This window comes from Amblyraja radiata, chromosome 5 (genome assembly GCF_010909765.2).
Source record: "Amblyraja radiata isolate CabotCenter1 chromosome 5, sAmbRad1.1.pri, whole genome shotgun sequence".
Classification (NCBI taxonomy): Eukaryota; Metazoa; Chordata; class Chondrichthyes; order Rajiformes; family Rajidae; genus Amblyraja; species Amblyraja radiata.
Genome location: NC_045960.1, coordinates 96,448,985 through 96,472,161, shown reverse-complemented (window position 1 = coordinate 96,472,161; position 23,177 = coordinate 96,448,985). Strand labels below are relative to the sequence as shown.

Sequence of the window (23,177 nt, the reverse complement as noted above, 5' to 3'; positions counted from 1 at the left end):
TGATCTGCATCATGCATCCATACTAGTTGCATCCATCAGGACAAAAAATAACATAACATATAACATATAACAATTACAGCACGGAAACAGGCCATCTCGGCCCTACAAGTCCGTGCCGAATAATTATTTTCCCTTAGTCCCACCTGCCTGCACTCATACCATAACCCTCCATTCCCTTCTCATCCATATGCCTATCCAATTTATTTTTAAATGATACCAACGAACCTGCCGCCACCACTTCCACTGTAAGCTCATTCCACACCGCTACCACTCTCTGAGTAAAGAAGTTCCCCCTCATGTTACCCCTAAACGTCTGTCCCTTAATTCTGAAGTCATGTCCTCTTGTTTGAATCTTCCCTATTCTCAAAGGGAAAAGCTTGTCCACATCAACTCTGTCTATCCCTCTCATCATTTTAAAGACCTCTATCAAGTCCCCCCTTAACCTTCTGCGCTCCAGAGAATAAAGACCTAGAGGGAACTAGAGGGAAACAGAGTTTGAAAAATATGCTGAAGGAATTGAGCTGGTCAGGTAGCATCTGTGAGGAAATTGGACTAGACATTTCTCTACCCTAGTTGTCTGGTTTGGGTTGGTACCCATCTTCAGTCTGTCCATTATCCTCACAGGTGCTGCCTGACACACTTCGTTTAACCAGCAGACTCTTGTGTCTCCATTGGGAAGAAAATGTCAATTAATTAATGATAAGTTAAAATAGAAGTTGAAGAACAAATAAAACCTAATGAGAATTAAGTCATGTTAAAAAAAAAAGCCAAACAAACCTTGAGTCAACGTAATAATGACATTACTAGGAAGGGAACAGTGTGTTTGGGAACAAAGAGTCATCGAACAGAGCCATGGGGTTTTATTTGGCAAAGCAGGGTGAAAACAAGAAAAATAAAATATATAATCCTAAAACTTGAGGGCTATTAGCAATAGTTTCAGTAAATAATTGCTTTTTCACAGAAAGTGGTAATCGTCTTATCTTTGTGTTTAAGTTGTAATTCAAACATTATACTTACAACAGGAACAGGCAGAGATTAGAGTGATACTGACCATGTGCAGGCAGATGGGATTAGTTTAGATTGGAGTCATGGTCAGCACATACATGGTGGGCCCAAGGGCTTGTTCCTGTACTGTGCTGTTCCTTGTTGTTTTTTAAGCAGATTAAAGATTATTGATTGCTGGATGTGTGGGTGTGAAGGACGGAAGAGCGGTAGTGGAGGAGTCCTTGCTGTCGCTTTGTGTAGGAAGGAACTGCAGATGCTGGTTTACACCAAAGATAGACACAAAATGCTGGGGTAACTCAGCGGGTCAGGCAGCATCGCCGGAGAAAATGAATAGATGATTTTTCGGCTCGAGACCCTTCTTATTCTGGATTCCAGATTCTGGTTCCGGAAAACCTTGAGGTGCTCATAGCAGAAAACCAGTGCAATTTCTAAGTGGTGAGAGATTGGGTAGTAGCAATGTTCAAAGATATCTTGGTGCTCTTATACACAAGTCACTGAAAGCCAACTTGTTGATGCAGAAAATAATTAAGAAGGCAAATGGAATGTTGGTCTTTATTCGTAGTGGATTTGAGTACAGGAGGAAGGATCTGCTAGCTGAAACATTGGTTCTAATTATCTTTTTCCTGACCTGTTGAATGTTTCCAGCATTTTCTGGTTTTATTTCAGATTTCCATCATCTGCAGTGTTTAGATTTTCAGTAAAAATGACAGGGAAATGGTATGGAAACTAGCGGGAAAAAGAAATAGAACATCATGTTCAGTTTTAGACTCCTTACCAAAGAATGGATATACTTGCCATAGAGGGTGTGAGGTTGTACAGCACATATTGTCTAAACTGCTTCGAGGGGGGGGGGGGGGGGCAAGTATGAGGAATGATTGAATAGACTATAGATCTGTATTGTCGAGACTTTAGAAGAAATACTGTGGAGGAGGTTCATTGAAACGTAAGGGATGCAACATGTAGGATACAGGTAGGGTGTTTCCCTTGGCTAGGAGTCCAGACTCAGGAACACATTGGAGAAATAGGGGTTGGCCACTTAGGACAGAAATGAAATGAAATGTCTTCACTCAGTGGGTGTTGAGTCTTTGCACTTCCCTACCCTGGCATGTCTCTGAAGACTTAGACATTAGACAATAGGTGCAGGAGTAGGCCATTCGGCCCTTCGAGCCAGCACCGCCATTCAATGTGATCATGGCTGATCATCCCCAATCAGTACCCCGTTCCTGCCTTCTCCCCATATCCCCTGACTCCGCTATATTTAACAGCCCTATCTAGCTCTTTCTTGAAAGTTATCCAGAGAACCGGCATCCACCGCCCTCTGAGGCAGAGAATTCCACAGACTTAGTTGTTCAATTCATTCAATTATAGAGATCGTTAGATTTTGGGATATCGGGGAAATCAAGGGATATGGGGTTAGTGGAGAACAATGCTCTGAGAAAGATTACCAGTCATGATCCAGATGAACAGCAGAGCCAGTTCAAAGAGTCAGATGGCTTAAGGGCCTGTCCCACTTACCGATTTTTTTGGCGACTGCCGGCGTCATATCAGTGTCGCGAAAAGATTTTGAACATTTCAAAATCCAGCGGCGACAAAAAAAATGTTGCGACACTTGAAAAAAAAACGCGCGTCATACGTTATCACGCCGCGAAGTTTTCGGTGACCTGATACGTCAGTCAATGATGCCGGCAGTGGCCAAAAAATTTGGCAAGTGGGACAGGCCCTTTACTCCTGCTCTTGGTTCTCATGTACCAATAGAAGAGCAGTGAACATGAACCTGCCAGTCCTGATACCCCCCCCCCCCCCTCCCCCAGCAAAAGGGGGAGATGGGGTGTGAATAGGATGGGGGTGCGGGGGCAAAGTGGGGGAATGTTACTTAAATGACTGTTCAAAGCTCACCCTGAAAATGTTGTGCAGTTTAACACGAGATACTTCCGAACTAAGGCTGGGGTTAAGTGGAGGAAGGAACTGAAGATGCTGGTTTACACCGAAGATAGACACAAAATGCCCAAGAAGCATTTTGTTGCTATTTTCAGCCCGGTCGGTGTTAGTTATGCAAAGAATGTGTGATATTGCAAAGATTCACCTTGCTCCTGTTATTTCAAAGTCACCACTTAAATCTATCCTTTTCAATTTCCCTTTAAAACTAATTCCCAATAAATTTCTTGTGCTTTTCACACCATAATTCAAATCATTGGATAACTCATAAACATTAGCACAAGAATGAGTTTGAATTTACCAACACGAATCTGTATTAGTATAACTCCTTCCCCAATAATATGTATACCATTGACCTTAATGCAACATCACAGAAAATTTGTATTTTGCTGAGGCCCAAATACTGTTATGTAACAAAAACAATTTACTGGCAGCATTTTATTAAGGAAAGAGTGCAATTTTTATGTACCTGATATATTTAATTATAGTTTGATGGAAATGTATAAATGAATCAATTGAACGTATGTCTGATTTAATGATAAAAACAGAGTGACATGATTAAGCTTGATTGCACCAAATGTGATAACATTTTCTAAACATTTCAAGACCATTAATTCTTATTCAAAGTGAAGGCAGCCACAATAACTGGAAGCAATCTGAAGTGGTGAAGTGAGATCTATTTCAAAGCCTTGCGAGGGAAATGCAAATTCAAAATAACTATTAGACGATTGTGGTGAAAAAGTATTTCCGTGCCTGGGCTTTTTGTGAGATTGGCTGTGCTGTAAATGAACCACACATCGGTCAGAATGAGGAGCTGTCTGAGCGGTTCAGGGCAAGGGAATAAATGACAGCGAGAGAAAGCAGATGAGGGAAATAGAGTGTGAGGGTGAAAGCAAGTCTGAATAGCATTACACCAGATGGGCTGAATGGCCTGCTTTGTGCAGTAGATTTAATTTAAGAGGCATATAAGAGGCTTTTGGATAGGCACATGATAGGCCGCCTGGGTCAAGACGAGATGGAGAGACAAGTGGAAGTCAGTGGAACCATCTAGGCTACACCATTACATCAATGACCCCATGGACGTCCCTGGCCAGGACCTGCCCCGAAAACAGTGGACAACCCTCAACCACTTGAGGACAGGCATCGGACGCTATGGAGTAGCGATGAAGAGGTGGGGCCTCGTGGACAGTGCCTCCTGCGCGTGTGGGGACCCAACACAGACAGTGGAGCACATAGCCACCAGTTGCCCCAAACACTGGCCACCGAATGGTGAACGAGGTCTGATTGACCTGGACGATGACACGTTGGCCTAGCTCGCCTCAATGGAGCTGCAGGTCTAAAAGACACACGACAGAAGAAGAAGATGATATGCAGGGAATGGAGAGTTAAGGATCATGTGCAGGCAGATGAGATTATTTAACCTGGCGTCGTGTTTGCACAGATACTGTGGGCTGAAGGGCCTGTTGTGTGCTGCACTGTTCTCTGTTCTGTGAGAGCTGGCCTCTTATGTCTTGAGGCCTTAACTTAGAAACATAGAAACATATAAATTAGGTGCAGGAGTAGGCCATTCGGCCCTTCGAGCCTGCACCGCCATTCAATATGATCATGGCTGATCATCCAACTCAGTATCCTGTACCTGCCTTCTCTCCATACCCCCCTGATACCTTTAGCCACAAGGGCCACATCTAACTCCCTCTTAAATATAGCCAATGAACTGGCCTCGACTACCTTCTGTGGCAGAGAATTCCAGAGATTCACCACTCTCTGTGTGAAAAATGTTTTTCTCATCTCCGTCCTAAAAGATTTCCCCCTTATCCTTAAACTGTGACCCCTTAAGAGGTTAGATGATGGGAATGTTGCAGGAGGGATGTTGTAGTTTTCACCGTAACCCCTTCACGTAAGTGGCACCATGCTTAATTGTGTCTCATAGCATGTACTTGGAATGGTCTTGTGGCATAGAGTATCTCATAGCACGTACATTCCACAGCCTTGGAATGGGCACGTTGACTGGGAGAATTACAAATCAGGGACTTTTACAGCACAGAAGAAAATAATAATTTCCTTCTGTTACAACTGACCTTCCCTTACTTTAGCCAGAGGGTGGTGAATCTGTGGAATTCATTGCCACAGAAGGCTGTGGAGGCCAAGCTAGTGGATATGTTTAAGGCAGAGATAGATAGATTCTTGATTAGTACGGGTGTCAGAGGTTATGGGGAGAAGACAGGAAAATGGGGTTAAATAGATCAGCCATGATTGAATGGCGGAGTAGATTTGGTGGGCCGCATGGCCTAAATTCTACTCCTATTCCTTATAGAAACATAGAAAATAGGTGCAGGAGTAGGCCATTCGTCCCTTCGAGCCTGCACCGCCATTCAATTTGATCATGGCTGATCATCCAACTCAGTATCCTGTACCTGCCTTCTCTCCATACCCCCTGATCCCTTTAGCCACAAGGGCCACATCTAACTCCCTCTTAAATATAGCCAATGAACTGGCCTCAACTACATTCTGTGGCAGAGAGTTCCAGAAACTCACCACTCTCTGTGTGAAAAATCTTATGACCTTATAAGCATCCTCTTCATACCCTGTGTACTTCCTCTAGAGTTGCTGATCAGTTTCTTTCTTTCTTGTAGGTCCCAGTGCGGACAGGGCTAACACCAGTCTGCCCTAGATTAGTGCTGCATTCTACATATTTTGCACATACATATTTTGCTTCAGAGAGCCTAAATTAATTGATATGCGTCATAGTCCAGATACTAGTCAAACAAATGGAAGATTAATATGCCGGTCTCAATTGGAAGTAGCATTGGATTATGACAGCAGCAATTCAGGCAAAGCCGACCATTCCCACATTTCTGCTTAAAGCAGTGTTTTAGTGGTCATGGTTGTAGGCTTGTCTTTGATAGATCTCGTGGTAGTTTATTAGTGGCAGGTCATAAAAGTCAGTGTAGGATGGCAACACGAATGAACCTTGTGGAAAGTGCCCAGCTCAATGCCAGCCCATTGATGGACTGTCTGTAGTCTGTCGCATTGGTGGGTGAAATGTGTGGGTGGTAGGTGAATGGAACCAGGAGGGGGGAGCAAAAATGTGTGAAGGAGAGAAGGGCGATGGGAAAGGGAACAAAATGGGAGGATCGGAGATGAGACTGAAGGAGAACAATAAAGAAGGGGAGCACAGGAGATAAGGGATACCCGCAAATTGGAAAATTCACTGTTCATACCATTGGGTTGCAGATGTAGACTGGTTGCCAATATTGTACTTCATGTGCCATTGTCATCATTCTATGGCAGCCTGCTGTGCCAAATGCACATGAGACACTTCAACCAATCAATGAGTGACCACAGATGTGGTGTGGCAGCGCCTAACGGCAGCGGCTCGACAGCAGTCCGTCTGTGTTTTTTATTTGTGTCTCGTTAAACGTATGTTTGATTCTAGTTTTATTATTTTTTTAGCTGTGTATATGTGGGGAGTGGGGGGGTGGGGGAAACCGTTTAAAATCTCTTCCCTGTTCAGGGACCCGGCTTTTTCCCTGTCGGGTCCCCGATGTCGTTGGGCCTAACATCGTGGAGCCGGCGGCGGCCTCCAGCCGGAACAAACCTAAGGGCTCCAGTCGCGGAGCCTGCAGACCTGCCGTCGCGGAGCTGGCTGACTTTGGGGCGGGGGGAGCTGTGGTGGCGCGCGGCTGTGACCCGATTTAGGAGCTTCGGAGGCTCCGGCCGCAGGCCCGGTGGACGGTAACATCGGGAGCTCGCAGGTCCCTGGTGGGAGACCGCTTGTCGGAGCTCCCGCAACGGCAACTTCTCCCGCTGGAATCGCGGGGTTTAAAGGACTCGGAGCGTGGCCTAACGGCTGCGGGACTTACCATCGCTCGCCGGGGGATTCAACATCGGGAGCCCCAATTCGCCTCGACGTTGCAGTTGGACTGCTGGACCGCGGGAGAAGAACAAGGGAAGAGATAAGACTTTTGCCTTCCACCACAGTGAGGAGGTGTTGGAGATTCACTGTGATGGATGTCTGTGTAAAGTGTGTTAAGTGTGTGTCTTGGTTTTTTTTTGTAATTGTTAAGACAGTAGAAAATGCAATTTAATTCAAACCAAGCTGTTTGAATGACAATAAAAGGCATTCCATTCCACACGGTGAGGTGGACTAGGAGCTATTGACGTGCCACTGATTCTTGTACGCAACCTTTAGGCAGCATGGTAACACTTCTACGATCCACTGAGAAGGGTCCCGATCAGAAAGACACCCATCCATTTCCAGATGCTGCCTGAACCATTGAGTTCAGTGGTTCAACAGTTAAATGGTGTTTTTATTGCCACGTGTGCAAACGCACTGTGAAATAATTTTCTTACATACTGTCCAGTAAAGTATTGCCATCAATAAGCACATCCCCGATTAGCAAAGTGTACAGAAATAGTCTTCTGAGCCTGCATGCAAGAGGCTCCATGTTTTGTCGCCATTTTCAAAGTCCAATCTGCCCTCTAGTTCTTGGGAGCAATGCCCGATCCATGCAAGTCCCAGGCTGCTGCAAGCCTCCAGCCATCACCTTACCTGGATGCGAACAACTAGATGCAGGAAAAATGTTCCCAATGATGGAGGAGTCCGGAACCAGGGGCCACAGTCAAAGAATAAAGGGGAGGCCATTTAAAACTGAGATGAGAAAAAACATTTTCACCCAGAAAGTTGTGAATTTGTGGAATTCTCCGCCACAGAGGCAGTGGATGCCATTTCACTGGGTGAATTTATAAGAGAGTTAGATAGAGCTCTTGGGGCTAGTGGAGTCAAGGGGTATGGGGAGAAGGCAGGCACGGGTTACTGATTGTGGATGATCAGTCATGATCACAATGAATGGCGGTACTGGCTCGAAGGGCCGAATGGCCTCCTCCTGCACCTATTTTCTATGTTTCTATGTTCCTCTCCTTGCCATCCACCTTTGTGCCCCAATTAGACTGAAGATAGACAAAAATTGATGGAGTAACTCAGCGGGTCAGGCAGCATCTCTGAATAGAAGATGGGTCTTCAGAAGATGGGTCTCGACCCAAAACGTCACCCATTCCTTCTATCCAGAGATGCTGCCTGTCTCGCTGAGTTACTCCAGCATTTTGTGTCTATCCCCTGCAGCTGACCTTGCGGGCCAGACCTCGGTTCCTTCTCCAACCAGCCTTGCTCCTCGCCCGTTGCAACCATAAGTGATAGGAGTTGAATTAGGCCATTTGGCCCATCAAGTCTCCTCCGCCATTCGATCATGGCTGATCAATCTCTCCCTCCTAATCCCATTCTCCTGCCTTCTCCCCACAACCTCTGACACCCATACTCATCAAATCATCGTAATCATTGTCACTGGCTCCATCCCCCTGCTCTCTGCCCTAGGGGGGGATGGGCAGGGACCGGCATGGTGCCCCCCCACCCCCCCCTGCATGTTGCAGTCTGCCAGGTCTTGCATTTGGCTGCAGGGGATGAACAAGGGCCAGCTCGGTGATTTCCTCCATGCAGGCCGCGGAGCTTCTCCAGTACTCAAGGTTCCAGCATCTGCAGTACATTGTATCTCCACATTTACCGTCTTGTTTCATCGTCTCCCCAGAGTCCGCTACTCACGTACATACTTGGGGTAATTTACAATGGCCAACTCACCTACCAAACCTCACATAGAAACTTAGAAACATAGAAACATAGAAAATAGGTGCAGGAGTAGGCCATTCGGCCCTTCGAGCCCGCACTGCCATTCAATATGATCATGGCTGGTCATCCAACTCAGTATCCTGTACCTGCCTTCTTTCCATAACCCCTGATCCCTTTAGCCACAAGGGCCACATCTAACTCTCTCTTAAATATAGCCAATGAACCGGCCTCAACGACCCTCTGTGGCAGAGAATTCCAGAGATTCACCACTCTCTGTGTGAAAAAAGTTTTTCTCATCTCGGTCCTAAAATATTTCCCCCTTATCCTTAAACTGTGACCCCTTGTTCTGGACTTCCCCAACATCGGGAACAATCTTCCTGCATCTAGCCTGTCCAACCCCTTAAGAATTTTGTAAGATTCTATAAGATCCCCCGTCAATCTTGTAAATTCTAGCGAGCACAAGCCGAGTCTATCCAGTCTTTCTTCATATGAAAGTCCTGACATCCCAGGAATCAGTCTGGTGAACCTTGTCTGTACTCCCTCTATGGCAAGTCCTAGGGATGTGGTGAGAAACCAAAGTACTCGGAGGAAGCCCACGCGGTCACAGGAAGAACGTGCAAACTCTACACAGGCAGCACCCGTGGTCAGGATCGCTGGAAGTGTGTCAGCTGCAACACCCAGAGCAAGGGTCTGCTTTCAGAACGTGGGAGATCGTCAGCTTTGCAGGAGTTACTGAAAGAAAAATAGCTCTACATTGAAAATGATAAAAGATGTTCAGCAAACGACACTAGAGGGTGACACAGCCTGGAGTAACATCACATCGGTCACTCTCCTTGACTGCAAAATTTGTGCATTGTACCACCCTTAGCTGTCGTAAGTCTTTTGCTAAGTTTGGCAAAGTTCAGCTTTGCCTCCAGCACCTTCAAGGTCGGCTGCAGGAGATCTCCCGGGTCACAGAGGCGGTCGGGCGAGGGTAGGGAGGTCGGGTCTCGAGCCTGCAGCAGCCTGGGGCTTAACTGGGCTCACCTGGATCAGGAGAGCTCCAGTGCTCCCAGCATGTGGAAGCACCGGACTTTGGACTTTTTCATTGTAAATGGCACCAAAATATGGCGACTGTGCAATTGTGGGTTATGCAAAAGTATATCACTGAGCTGTGTATACATGACAATAAAGAACCATTGAACCATTGAAGCCCAACTGACCCGCACCCTCAGTAGACACAGTTTCAGGGCTTCAAGCCCTTTTATCGGGAAGAACAGTCGTGGTTTCCTTGCTGATGTGGCTGAACTCTCATGTTAGGATTATGTCTTTGATTCCCTCCTCAGAAGAAAGGGCTTTTCGCTATCTACTTTCTGGAATATTTTAACATTAGCTAATGTGCTTTGGGCTTCAGCTCTGTGCTGCTCTTGAGTCAGCTACTGCTTTATGTTCCTGCTCCTGCAAAACACTTAGAATTGTGAGCAAATAATTTGAGTGCAGGCAATTAATGTGGATACATTACTTGAAGCTTTAGTGCTACTTTGAATTACATTTGACATGTTGGAACATCATTGGCAATTAAAAAAAAGTTAGAAAATCTGTCATTATTCGAATTCTGAGGCACTTGGTTCCCTCCGGCTAAACATTAGGATTCCCGACACGAATTCCCAAAGAAAGATATTTATGACATTGTTGCAGCAATGAGCATTCTTCAATCATTCTGTGCTCTCGTTATATGACGACTCTAAAAATCTGATCTGTATCAATTGAATCCTCTTTTCACGTCTGTATATTACCCAAGCACTAAATTATTCATGGCTTCTTTTTCAGAGCACGTCTGGCGCTTATACTCAACTGTTTGGTGTTTGTGAGGGAACAGTTTTGCAAACTCAAGCGTAAACCGGTGGATGTTATATGAGAAAAGCCAGAGACAATTCAGCCCCTCACCTCACATCCGTACTTTTGCTGAGGTCGATCTCGGCTAATTAGCACCCATCTTCTGGCCTTTTACATGCCTGCCTGACAAAACTCTCTCACTTCAGTCTTGAACTGATAAATTGACTTAACATCCACTGCCTTCAGGTGAAGCATTCACTCCTGGTCCACATTAGCCCACACAACTTCCACTATTTTTCATGTTTTCCTACTTATCGGAAAGCCTTGTGATTCCATCTTTGTATTTTTGAAGTTGCAAAGTGCCCTAGGTCTCCATTGATGTGGAGAGTAATAATCAAGGAGATAAAACTTACTCAGTTATATTGAAAACTTCATTTTCTATTAATGGATTAATTCGATAAGAGTTAGCAATCCAGTTTGGTGAAACTCTGAATTCTTTTTTAATTCATAATGTTTCCCATCGCCGAAGTGCATTGTTAACATCCCACTGCATTTAAAACATGTAAGTGTGAATGTAGAACAACCAGAGAAAGCCACTGGGAATCAAATACAAGCAGCACAGTGGAGCAGCTAGTAGAGCTGCTGCCCCACAGCGCCAGAGACCCAGGGTCAGTCGCGACCTATGCTGCTGTCTGTGTGGAGTTTGCATGTTCGCCATGTTCCTCCCTGGGTTTTCTCCCCGTGCTGCTGGAAAAAGGCTCTCTGTGAGAAGCGTTTTTTTGGCTTTATTTAAAACTTTAATCGTGAATAACTTTTGAAATAGAGCATGAAATCTGAAGTGAAGCTGATGAGGTCGTGGAGGGGAAAAATGTGAGTAAGAATATGTAAAAATTTAAGTGTTAGTGGGGAGTGTTTTGAGGAAGATACAATGAATACAGACAGACACAAACACGCACACAAGATCAGACTTTTATAGGTATAGAGATGGAATGATTATCGGATCAGTGAAAATGGGTGCCTGATGGTTGTCATGGACGCAATGAGCTGAAGGGCTGTTTCCATGTTACATCTCTCCATAATTTTATTGCAACAAAGAAATTCCAGGTAGGTAGAATGGACACAAGGTAGAATGTGCACAAACAGCCAGGTAGAATGGACACAAGCTTTTCTCACCTGCTGAGTTCAGTGTCAGCATGCCACCCTCAATCAGAAGCACATGGGTTCAAGTCACAGTCTAGGTGCGCAAACACAAGATCTGGGGCAAAAGCCCTGTGCTGTACTGACAGAGGTGCCATCTCCTGTAGACAATATGCAACATGCAACGTTCCTGTTATGAAGTGAGACTGAATGGGCTGGGTTTGTTGTCCCTGGAGTAGTGGAGGGAAGATGTAGGCTGGGTTTGTAGGGGTGGGGGGAGCAGGTGGGAACCTGAAGGAGGTGCACACAATGATGAGTGTCATAAACAAGGTAAATATAATATTTTTCTCATGGCAGTAGTGTCTAAGACTGGAGGGTATAGATTTAATGTGAGGAAAGAAAGTTTAGCAGTGATCTGAGGAACAACATTTTTATCACAAGAGGACTGGCCATCTGAAATGTACTTGTTGAGAAAACTGTGGAGGCAGGTACTCTCACAACATTTAGGAAGCACCCAGCCAAGAAGTACAAAGCACAGAAGCCTACGGACAGAGTTCTGATAAACTGGATTAGTATAGAAACATAGAAACATAGACAATAGGTGCAGGAGGAGGCCATTCGGTCCTTCGAGCCAGCACCGCCATTCATTGTGATCATTGCATCAATCTACAACCGTCCCCTATCAATAACCCGTGCCTGCCTTCTCCCCATATCCCTTGATTCCACTAGCCCCTAGAGCTCCATCAAACTCTCTCTTAAATCCATCCAGTGACTTGGCCTCCACTGCCCTCTGTGGCAGGGAATTCCATAAATTCACAACTCTCTGGGTGAAAAAAGTTTTTTCTCACCTCAGTCTTAAATGACCTCCCCTTTATTCTAAGACGGTGGCCCCTGGTTCTGGACTCGCCCAACATTGGGAACATTTTTCCTGCATCTAGCTTGTCCAGTCCTTTTCATAATTGTATATGTTTCTATTAGTCCCCCCTATAAGTCCCCCCTGATCTGTCTAAACTCCAGTGAATACGAGCCTAGTCTTTTCAATCTTTCCTCATATGACAGTCCCGCCATCCCAGGGATCAATCTCGTGAACCTACGCTGCACTGCCTCAATCACAAGGATGCCCTTCCTCAAATTAGGAGACCAAAACTGTACACAATACTCTAGATGTGGTCTCACCAGAGCCCTATACAACTGCAGAAGAACCTCTTTACTCCTATACTGAAGTAAGAACCTCTTGTTATGAAGGCCAACATTCCATGTCGTTCCAGGGACGACAGATGGCACAATGGGCTAAGTGTTCGGCTGGCAACCGGAAGGTAGCTGGTTCGAATCCCGCTTGGAGTGCATACTGTCGTTGTGTCCTTGGGCAAGACACTTCACCCACCTTTGCCTGTGTGTGTCCTTGGGCAAGACACTTCACCCACCTTTGCCTGTGTGTGTGAATGTAATTATGTGAAGCACTTTGGGGTCAATGCAAGTTGACTAAAAATGTGCTATATAAATAAAGAAATTTAATTTAATTTAAATTAGCTTTCTTCACTGCCTGCTGTACCTGTAAGCCAACTTTCAGTGACCGGTGTACAAGGATGCCAGGTCTCGCTGCACCTCCCCCTGACCTAACCTTACCCCATTGAGATAATAATCTGCCCCCCTTGTTTTTGCCACCAAAGTGGATAACCTCACATTTATCTGTATTATACTGCATCTGCCACGCATCTGCCCACTCACTCAACCTGTCCAGGTCACCCTGTGTGATAGCTACTTGATCAACACCCTTGTGGTGGGCCGAAGGGCCTGAATTTGTGCTGAATGACTCGATTAGACCCAAATCCACAGGAGAACGCATTACATTCATACAGTGGCTTTAATATAATCACACATCCCAAGGACTGTCACAGTAGTTGACACCGAAGAGATATTCAAAAGGATTATCCAGAAATGTGGACAAAGCCGTGGGGTTTGTGAAGGAAGGGTGGGATGGGAATGTTTAATGAGGAAGCTTCAGAGTTGAGGGCTGAACCCACATCCCCAAGGGCAGTACAGTTAGGGACGCACAAGGGAACTGAATTAAAAGAGTGCAGTGTCACTGGCTGCTTGTTGGGCTAAACCAAACCAAACTCAGACCAAAGCCATTCCTAATTGACTGAGGTTGGGAAGTTGAAACTAAACTTACAATATTTTCATTTCCTGACAATAACTGATGCGCATTAGAGCCATAGAGTCATACACTTCAGTTTAGTTTATTGTCACGTGTACCAAGGTATAGCGCTAGCAAGTCAGCGGAAAGACAATACATGATTACCATCGAGCCGTTTACAATGTATAGATACATGATAAGGTACAACGTTTACTGCAAGGTGAAAACAGGCCCTTCGGCCCACGCTGACCAACATGACCCATCTACACTTGTCCCAACTGCCTGCATTTGGCCCAAAACCCTCTAAACTTATCCTATCCATGAACCTGTCTAACTGTTTCTCAATCGTTGTGATGGTACCTACCGCAACTACCTCCTCCGGCAGCTCATTCCACCACCCTTGCTGTGAAAAAGTTACCCCTTAGGTTCATATTCAATCTTCTCCCCTCCCCCCCCCCCCTCCTCTCACCTTAAAATATTAATAATAAGCAATATTAAAACCTTTAATTTCCATCAAACTCGACAATCTCTTTTCCAGCACTGTTAGTACAAATCGCAAGGGAAATGCCAGTTAATAAAAGCTTGTTGTGACCATTATTCAAATAGTAAAAGCTTGAGTTTGGATGTGTAGTATTATTAATTTATTAACACTGTAACAACTGTAAGTAGCAATGGATAAGCGATGCGTGCACTCTGTTGGTGTCACTGGCATTTCAACAGAAGCAGAGGGTGAGCTTCAGAAGCCTTTGGCTACAAGAGTTCCTGATTTCATGCATCCTCTGCAACCTTTCCCCAATTTAAGCATTTCAGCAACAGGAATATTTATTGCAAATCTGCCATATTTCCTTTCAGCCACAGAAAGATGCCATTTAGCCCGTCTAGTATTACTAGCAATCCTGTCAGACCCTGAAAATGGGTCTCGACCTGAAACGTCACCTATCCATATTGTCCAGGGATGTGTAGGAAGGAACAGCAAATGCTGGTTTACACCAAAGATAGACACAAAAAGGCTGGAGTAACTCAGCGGGACAGGCAGCATCTCTGGAGAGAAGGAATGGGTGACGTTTGGGGTCGAGACCCTTCTTCAGATGACGCTGCCTTCTCCAGGGATGCTGCCTGCCTCACCCACTGAGTTACTCCAACACTTTTTGCCCTTTCCCGTCCCTATTTGCCTGTGACCTGTTCTGTTTCTCACAAGCACATCAACTCATCAGCCCTATTCCCCCACCCCATGCTAATTCACTAGTCACAAACCCACACATTAGGGGCAATTTACAGTGGCTAATGAGCCTGCCAATCCCATACCTTTAAGATGATGGAGGAAGCTCGGAGCACCCGGGGGAAATCTATACAGTCACAGGGAACAAGCAAACTCCACACAGACAGCGCTGGAGGTCAGGATTGAACTCGGGTCGCTGGAGATGTAAGATAGCCACGCCATTGTTTAATGACAGGAGATAAACAGTAGTTGTTAGACTGACGGGCACAACTCTTTATAGGATTCGGGCTCATTCCTCAAGCACATTCACACCAGCAACAATGCTGAGCATGAGGTTGGCTCTGTGTGTAGTGGTTGTTGGTAAAATGAAAGTTGAAGGGATGAGCTTAAACCGCAGTGAATACTTGATTGGAAATCTGCGTGGATGCGGGCTATGACTCGATCCGAAACATCGCCTATTTCTTTTCTCCGGAGATCCTGCCTGACCTGCTGAATTACTCCAGTTTCTTGTGTCTATCTTCGGGCTATGACTAACAACACTGCTAAAATATATTGTCCACTATCATAAAACTACATGCAAAAAGCCTGCAGGATTGCTGGCACAATTCATTTAGCTCCTTGGAGATAACATCAACTGAAGCTTTAAATAAAACTTTAAATCTGGTCTGAAGAAGGGCCCCGACTTGAAACATCACCTATCCACGTTCTCCAGAGTGGCAAGGAAGTTTTCCTGGGAAATTGGATTTGAAGCAGTAGGTCAGATACACAAATGGAATGTGGAGCGAGTGTAAGGGGAGGTCATAAGGTCATAGGAGCAGAATTAGGCCATTCGGCCCATCAAGTTTACTCTGCCATTCAATCATGGCTGTTCTATCTCCCCCTCCTAGCCCCATTCTCCTGCCTTCTCCCCATAACCACTGGCACCCGTACTAATCAGGAGGGATGGATCGAGCGGACTATTCTGCAAGCACAAGGCTTAACTCAGGGTTAGAAGTTGGGTGTTAATTCCGTTTGCAGGAATATGAGCACAAAGAATAAGACTGACAAACTAGTGTTGTAATGAGGAAGTGCTGTAGTCCCAGAGGTGGTAACTCTTGGATGAAATATTGCCGCAGAGACTTCTGCTTTTGGATAGATATAAGCAATGCCGTGACATTATCTCTAAAGAGCAAATAAGTTCTACCTGGCATCTTGGAAGATATTTAAACCTCACTCATCATCAGTGGGGAAAAATGTGTGATCATTATCGGCTTGCTGAGTGTAAGACCTAACACCATCAAGTGATAATGATGTGAATATCATATCTCTTTACTGCACTGCCTTTATTACAAGTACAGCACAAAATTCTGATCAGTCAAGACATCTGACAAGAGAATCAAGGTTTATAGTCTCATCAGCACGCTGCCAAGCTATTCTTCTGCCAGGTTTCCTCTCCGTTCAGGTCTGATTCACTCCGGCATCATCACTGATCTCAGTCTGGCATGACAGTGGGTATGGAACTTGCCCCAGTCTGTCCCAGGTCTCTGGTCTGTTTAATGGTCTTTGCACTGTTTAATGGTCTTTGCACTGTTTACTGGTCTTTGCATCCATGTCTGGACCTCCCAGGACTTACCCTGCCCTTTTTCTGGACCGTCCCTCCTCTGCCTCTGCTTTGTCCCTGGATGGTCCACCATTTGTCTACGGTCTGTCCCAGGCCTGGCTCTGATGCATCTTCAGTATGTCACTGTTCTGTCCTTGCTTTATCTCTGGCCTATCCCTGTCCTTTCTCTATTGTCTATCCCTGAACAAACTGTTCTCACGTTCTCCAGAGATGCAGCATTTACAATACAATACAATATACAATACAATATACAATACAATTTATTGTCATTTGAGCCTCAGTGAGGCTCAAACGAAATTCTGTTTCCACAGCCATACAAACAAAGACAATTCTTAGACATACACTCAATTTAGTTCACACAAACATCCATCACAGTGAACCCACTGTGATGGAAGGCAAAGTCTTTTCTCTCCCCTGTTCTCCATGTCTCTCTCGATGTCGAAGCCCCAGGCGGGCGATGATAAGTCCCACGGCCATTTTAGGCCGTGCCGGGCGATTTACGGCCCCGCTCCCGGTCTAGAAGTCTCGAAGTTGGAGCCCCCGGCGGGCGCTGGAATGTCCCACGACCATGAAGCCGCGCCGGGTGATGTATGACCCCGCTCCGGGTCGTTCCAACCCCGCGACACGAGCTGGAGAAGTTGCGTTGCGGGAGCTCCGGGAAGCGGTCTCTCTCTCCCCCCGGACCCGCGAGCTCCCGATGTCCCAGTCCACCGGACCTGCGGCTGCGTTGCTGGAGCCTCCGAGCCCCAGGAGTCGAGTCGCAGCAGCGAGTCACCACCGCTCCCCACGCTCCGAGGCCGGCCAGCCCCACGATGGTGAGTAGTCCGCAACTCCGCAGTCTCCCGAGCCCCCGGGTCGTTCAGGTTGGAGGCCGCTCCACGGTGCTAGGCCCCAACGACAACGGAGACCCGACAGGGAAAAGGTCAGGTCTCCCAGACAGGGAAGAGATTTTAAACGGTTTCCCCCTGCCCCCCCCCCCCCCCGCCCCCCACATATACACATTTAAAACCAGTGTTAAAAAACACCAAACACTACATTTAACTAGACAAAAAATAAAAAAAAGACAGACAGGCTGTAGGGGCCGCTGCAACGGGTGAGTCGCGCCGCCAAATTTCAATGTGGACCAGCGGTAGAGTTGCTGCCTTACAGTACCAGAGACCCAGATACAATCCTGACTATGGGTGCTATGATGTAGAAACATAGAAACATAGAAAATAGGTGCAGGAGTAGGCCATTCGGCCCTTCGAGCCTGTACCGCCATTCAATATGATCATGGCTGATCATCCAACTCAGTATCCTGTACCTGCCTTCTCTCCATACCCCCTGATCCCTTTAGCCACAAGGTCCACATCTAACTCCCTCTTAAATATAGCCAATGAACTGGCCGCAACTACATTCTGTGGCAGAGAATTCCAGTGTTTCCAGAGAATGTACAGAGTTTGTACGTTCTCCCTGTGACCACGTGGATTTCCTCCCGGTGCTCCGGATTCCTCTCACACTGTAAAGATGTACAGATTTGTAAGTTAATTGGCTTCAGTAAAAATTGAAATTGTCCCTAATGTGTAGGATATTGCTGGTGGTTTGCTGGTCGGCATGGACTCAGTGGGCCGAAGGGCCCATTTCCACGCTGTATCTCTAAAGTATAAAGTAAATTTATAGAAAAATAATTTTGCTAACAACAATTAGTTTTTAAGAAGGAACTGCAGATGCTGAAAAATCGAAGGTACACAAAAGTGCTGGAGAAACTCAGCGGGTGCAGCAGCATCTATGGAGCGAAGGAAATAGGCAACGTTTCGGGCCGAAACCCTTCTTCAGACTTAACTAGTTGTTGACTTAACTAGTTGTTACACAACAACACTTAAATTGTCTGAAGAAGGGTCCTGGCCCAAAACGTCACCTATCCTTGTCCTCCAGAGATGCTGCCAGACCTGCTGAGTTACTCCAGCACTTCATGTCTGTTTTTTGCAAACCAGCATCTGCAGTTTCTTGTTTTTCACCCTTTCATTAACATGTTTCCCCCTGTACCCAGGATGCAGTCCAGCCCTTGTGGTGCTAATTGGTCTCAGAATGCCAACAATGAACGGTGTACCCCGCTCCAGGGTTACGTGGGCATGGGAGGAACCAGGGAAGAGCTGTTGCGATGGTCTGATCCCCTGCTGCCTCTATACGTAGATAGCCTCTAAACCGAAAATAAACATGAAGAAGGGTCTCGACCTGAAATGTCACCTATTCCTTTTCTCCAGAGATGCTGTCTGATCCGTTAAAGTTACTCCAGATTCTACCTTTGTTTTGAACCAGCAGTTCCTTCCGACACATTTATAAATCAGAGCATTGAGTATAGAAGTTGGGATGTAATGTTAAAATTGTACAAGGCATTGGTGAGGCCAATTCTGGAGTATGGGGTACAATTTTGGTCGCCTAATTATAGGAAGGATGTCAACAAAATAGAGAGAGTACAGAGGAGATTTACTAGAATGTTGCCTGGGTTTCAGCAACTAAGTTACAGAGAGAGGTTGAACAAGTTAGGGCTTTATTCTTTGGAGCGCAGAAGGTTATGGGGGGACTTGATAGAGGTCTTTAAAATGATGAGAGGGATAGACAGAGTTGACGGGGATAAGCTTTTCCCACTGAGAGTAGGGAAGATTCAAACAAGGGGACATGACTTGAGAATTAAGGGACAGAAGTTTAGGGGTAACATGAGGGGGAACTTCTTTACTCAGAGAGTGGTGGCTGTGTGGAATGAGCTTCCAGTGAAGGTGGTGGAGGCAGGTTCGTTTTTATCATTTAAAAATAAATTGGATAGTTATATGGACGGGAAAGGAATGGAGGGTTATGGTCTGAGCGCAGGTATATGGGACTAGGGGAGAATACGTGTTCGGCACGGACTAGAAGGGTCGAGATGGCCTGTTTCCGTGCTGTAATTATTATATGGTTATATGTTATATGGTTATATCGCCTCTTAAACAGTGTGGCTACCCTCCACCTTCTTGTTGCACACTGAAACACTGATGTGTTTTCAAGAGGGAGTTAGATTTAGCTCTTAGGGCTAACAGAATCAAGGGATATGGGGAAAAAGCAGGAAAGGGGTGCTGATTGGGGATGATCAGCCATGATCACATTGAATGGCGGTGCTGGCTCGAAGGGCCGAATGGCCTACTCCTGCGCCTATTTTCTATGTTTCTATGATGCCACACCATCTGATATTTACAACAGCTTCCCACCACTGTCTAAACACTAACCTGCTGCTAAAGCTGTTTGATTAGTGTCTACTTACTCAGACAGTTGCCAGTTTAGCGGCTCTTTTGTTAAATTAATACTACTCGTTCCGTTAGCAGCTAATTAATCCATAAAACTGGCACAGCAAACTCCGAACCCTTCAGGCCACAATTTTAAAATATCTGCCAACTGCTTTCAAGCCCAGGATCAATGAGAGGCTTTACCAACCTTCACCATTAATCTTGCATGGAACGAGGATCACTCAACAAACCCTACAGCTCTCTCCCTTTTATAAAGTCAAGTCAAGAGTGTTTAATTGTCATATGCACTGGGACCGGAACAATGCAATTCTTATTCGCTGCAGCTTTAAAGGCACATTAACTCAACAACACAACAAATAAATACACAATAATCAATATTGCAATCAATTATCAGGGTAACATGACCTCAATTGTGCAAACCGATGTAGTGCAACCTATACAAGGTCCACAGAGGATCATTGCTGAAGGAATTCATGTTCATATGTTATAGCAGCAGAATTCGGCCCATCAAGTCTACTCCGCCATACAATCATGGCTGATCTATCTCTCCCTCTCAACCCCATCCTCCTGCCTTCTCCCCATAACCCCTGACACCCTAATGGGGCTGTCCCACTGTACGAGTTCTGATTTTCCCCTAATTCGAACTCGGAGAATTACGGTAATAGCCGCTCGTAGGTACTCGGGGCTCTCGTGGACATTTTTCAACATGTTGAAAAATCTTCACGAGTCTTCCCGAGCTTACCGCGTTTCCCGAGCACCTGCCGTTTCTTAGCGTAACGAGCCGCTAAGAAACGTCCTGAGCTTCGATATACCCGCTACGCACATTCTACGTGCTTACCACGAGTTTGATTTTTTTTAAACTCGGGAGTGTTCTTGGGTGAACTTGTACAATGGGACAGGCCCATGAAGCCCTTGTCCCACTTAGGAGACCTAAACAGCAACCTCTGGTGACCTTGCCCGCCGCCCAAGGTTTCCATGAGGTCACCTGAGGTTTTGGTCACTCTCCCTAATGGTCGAAAGTGGTTTCCGCGTGGTCGAGGCTTCATCTAGGTTGCTGCTATTTTTCATCATGTTTAAAACCAGCCTTGACTAAAAATAGGTTGCCATTTTAAAAATCGATATTTTTTTTGTCGCAGGTCTAGTCGAAGCCGGTTTTCTTCATAGTCGAGGAAGGTTTTCAACATATGCGTGGGAGGTGGTAGGAGGTTGCAGATCACCTCGACCTTGATTTTTTTTTGGGTGGCGGGCAAGGTCACCAGAGGTTGCTGTTTAGGTCTCCCAAGTGGGACAGGGGCTGTATCAAGAATATGTCAATCTTCACCTTAAAAATATCCATTGACTTGAGCCCATCCCTGATGTAAAAGGGGAGAGTTCCTACAATGAGATACCAATTCTGGGGACCTCCCCTGATGGCCAGATGTCAGTGCAGACTGCCACCACATAGCCAGGCAACTGATGAGGGCAAGAAGATGGGGAGTGTGGAGCAGTGGCCCTTCATGATAGTCCTCGGTGTGTCATGAAATGGGAGGAAAGCCATATAGGAGAGACCCTCCAGTTTAGTTTAGTTTAGAGATGCAGTGCAGAAACAGGCCCTTCGGCCCAACGGGTCCGCGCCGACCAGCGGTCCCTGAATGCTAACACTATCCTGCACACACTAGTTCAAGTGAGTTTATTGTCATGTGTCCCTGTATAGGACAATGAAATTCTTGCTTTGCTTAAGCACACAGAAAATAGTAGGCATTTACTACAAAACAGATAAATGTGTCCATATACCATGATATAAATATATACACACATGAATAAATAAACTGGTAGTGCAAATAACAGAAAGTGGTTGCTAATAATCAGAGTTTTGTCCGAGCCAGGTTTAATAGCCTGATGGCTGAGGGGAAGTAGCTATTCCTGAACCTGGTTGTTGCAGTCTTCAGGCTCCTGTACCTTCTACCTGAAGGTAGCAGGGAGATGAGTGTGTGGCCAGGATGGTGTGGGTCTTTGATGATACTGCCAGCCTTTTTGAGGCAGCGACTGCGATAAATCCCCTCGATGGAAGGAAGGTCAGAGCCGATGATGGACTGGGCAGTGTTTACTACTTTTTGTAGTCTTTTCCTCTCCAGGGCGCTCAAATTGCCGAACCAAGCCACGATGCAACCGGTCAGCATGCTCTCGAATGTGCACCTGTAGAAGTTAGAGAGAGTCTTCCTTGACAATCCGACTCTCCGTAATCTTCTCAGGAAGTAGAGGCGCTGATGAGCTTTTTTGATAATTGCGTTAGTGTTCTCGGACCAGGAAAGATCTTCAGAGATGTGCACGCCCAGGAATTTGAAGTTCTTGACCCTTTCAACCATCGACCCGTTGATATAAATGGGGCTGTGGGTCCCCCTCCTACTCCTTCCAAAGTCCACAATCAGTTCCTTGGTTTTGCTGGTGTTGAGGGCCAGGTTATTGCACTGGCACCATATGGACAGTTGCTCGATCTCTCTTCTGTACTCTGACTCAGCCCCATCAGTGATACGCCCCACAATAGTGGTGTCGTCAGCGAACTTGATGATGGAGTTTGCACTGTGGTTCGCTACGCAGTCATGGGTATAGAGTGAGTACAGCTCTATACCCAGCTCTGTCCCACTAGGGACAATTTTCAATTTTTTACTGAAGCCAATTAACCTACAAACCTGTACGTCCTTGGAGTGTAGAAAGAAACCGGAGATGCCGGAAGAAACCACGGGGAGAGCGTACAAACTCCACACAGACAGCACCCGTAGTCAGGATTGAACTCGGGACCCTGGCGCTGTAAGGCAGCAACTCTACAGCTGCGCCACTGTGCCACACACCGTTGTGGGAGTGAGCTCCCTGGCTGACAGTAGTCTCCATGGGTCCTGGAGTGACTGGAGTGCAACTGGCACAGCCAAGATAACTTGTTAATTTAATAGTTCTTGCTGTTCATGTTGCAAATAAATGTATTGTTTAATAAACCAAATGCACAGAACTGAGAATGAAGGCTGAAGGATCAGATGGAAAACAAATGGAAGGGAAGTTGAGTGACTAGAAACATTGCCTCATTGAATAAAGCACCATTGAACCCTAGAAGTGGGGTAGATGAGACTGAAGGAATATTCAGCACAATTGAGACCACTCCTCCTATTGCTGGTGCTCGTGTTTTGAAAGAGTTGTTATATTAACTTACCGAACAGCGAAAGGCCTGGAAAGAGTGAATGTGGAGAGGATGTTTATAGCAGCGGGAGACTCTAGGACTGGAGGCCGTAGCCTCAGAATTAAAGGATGTATATTTAGAAAGGGGATGAGACTGACTTTCTTCGGTCAGAGTGTGAATCTGTGGAATTCATTGCCACTGATGGCTGTGAATGCCATGTCAATGGATATTATTAAGGCAGAGCTGGACAGATTCTTGATTAGTAACGGTGTCAGGGGTTATGGGCCTAAGGCGGGAGAATGGG

The 23,177-nt window shown here is 45.9% G+C and overlaps 1 protein-coding gene across 4 annotated transcripts in view; it reads left to right on the top strand.

Annotated features, from left to right (window-relative positions):
* The window catches only part of khdrbs2 (KH RNA binding domain containing, signal transduction associated 2), a 329,378-nt gene that overhangs the window by 284,185 nt on the left and 22,016 nt on the right, over positions 1 to 23,177 (top strand). The gene's annotated exons all lie outside the window — the stretch shown is intronic.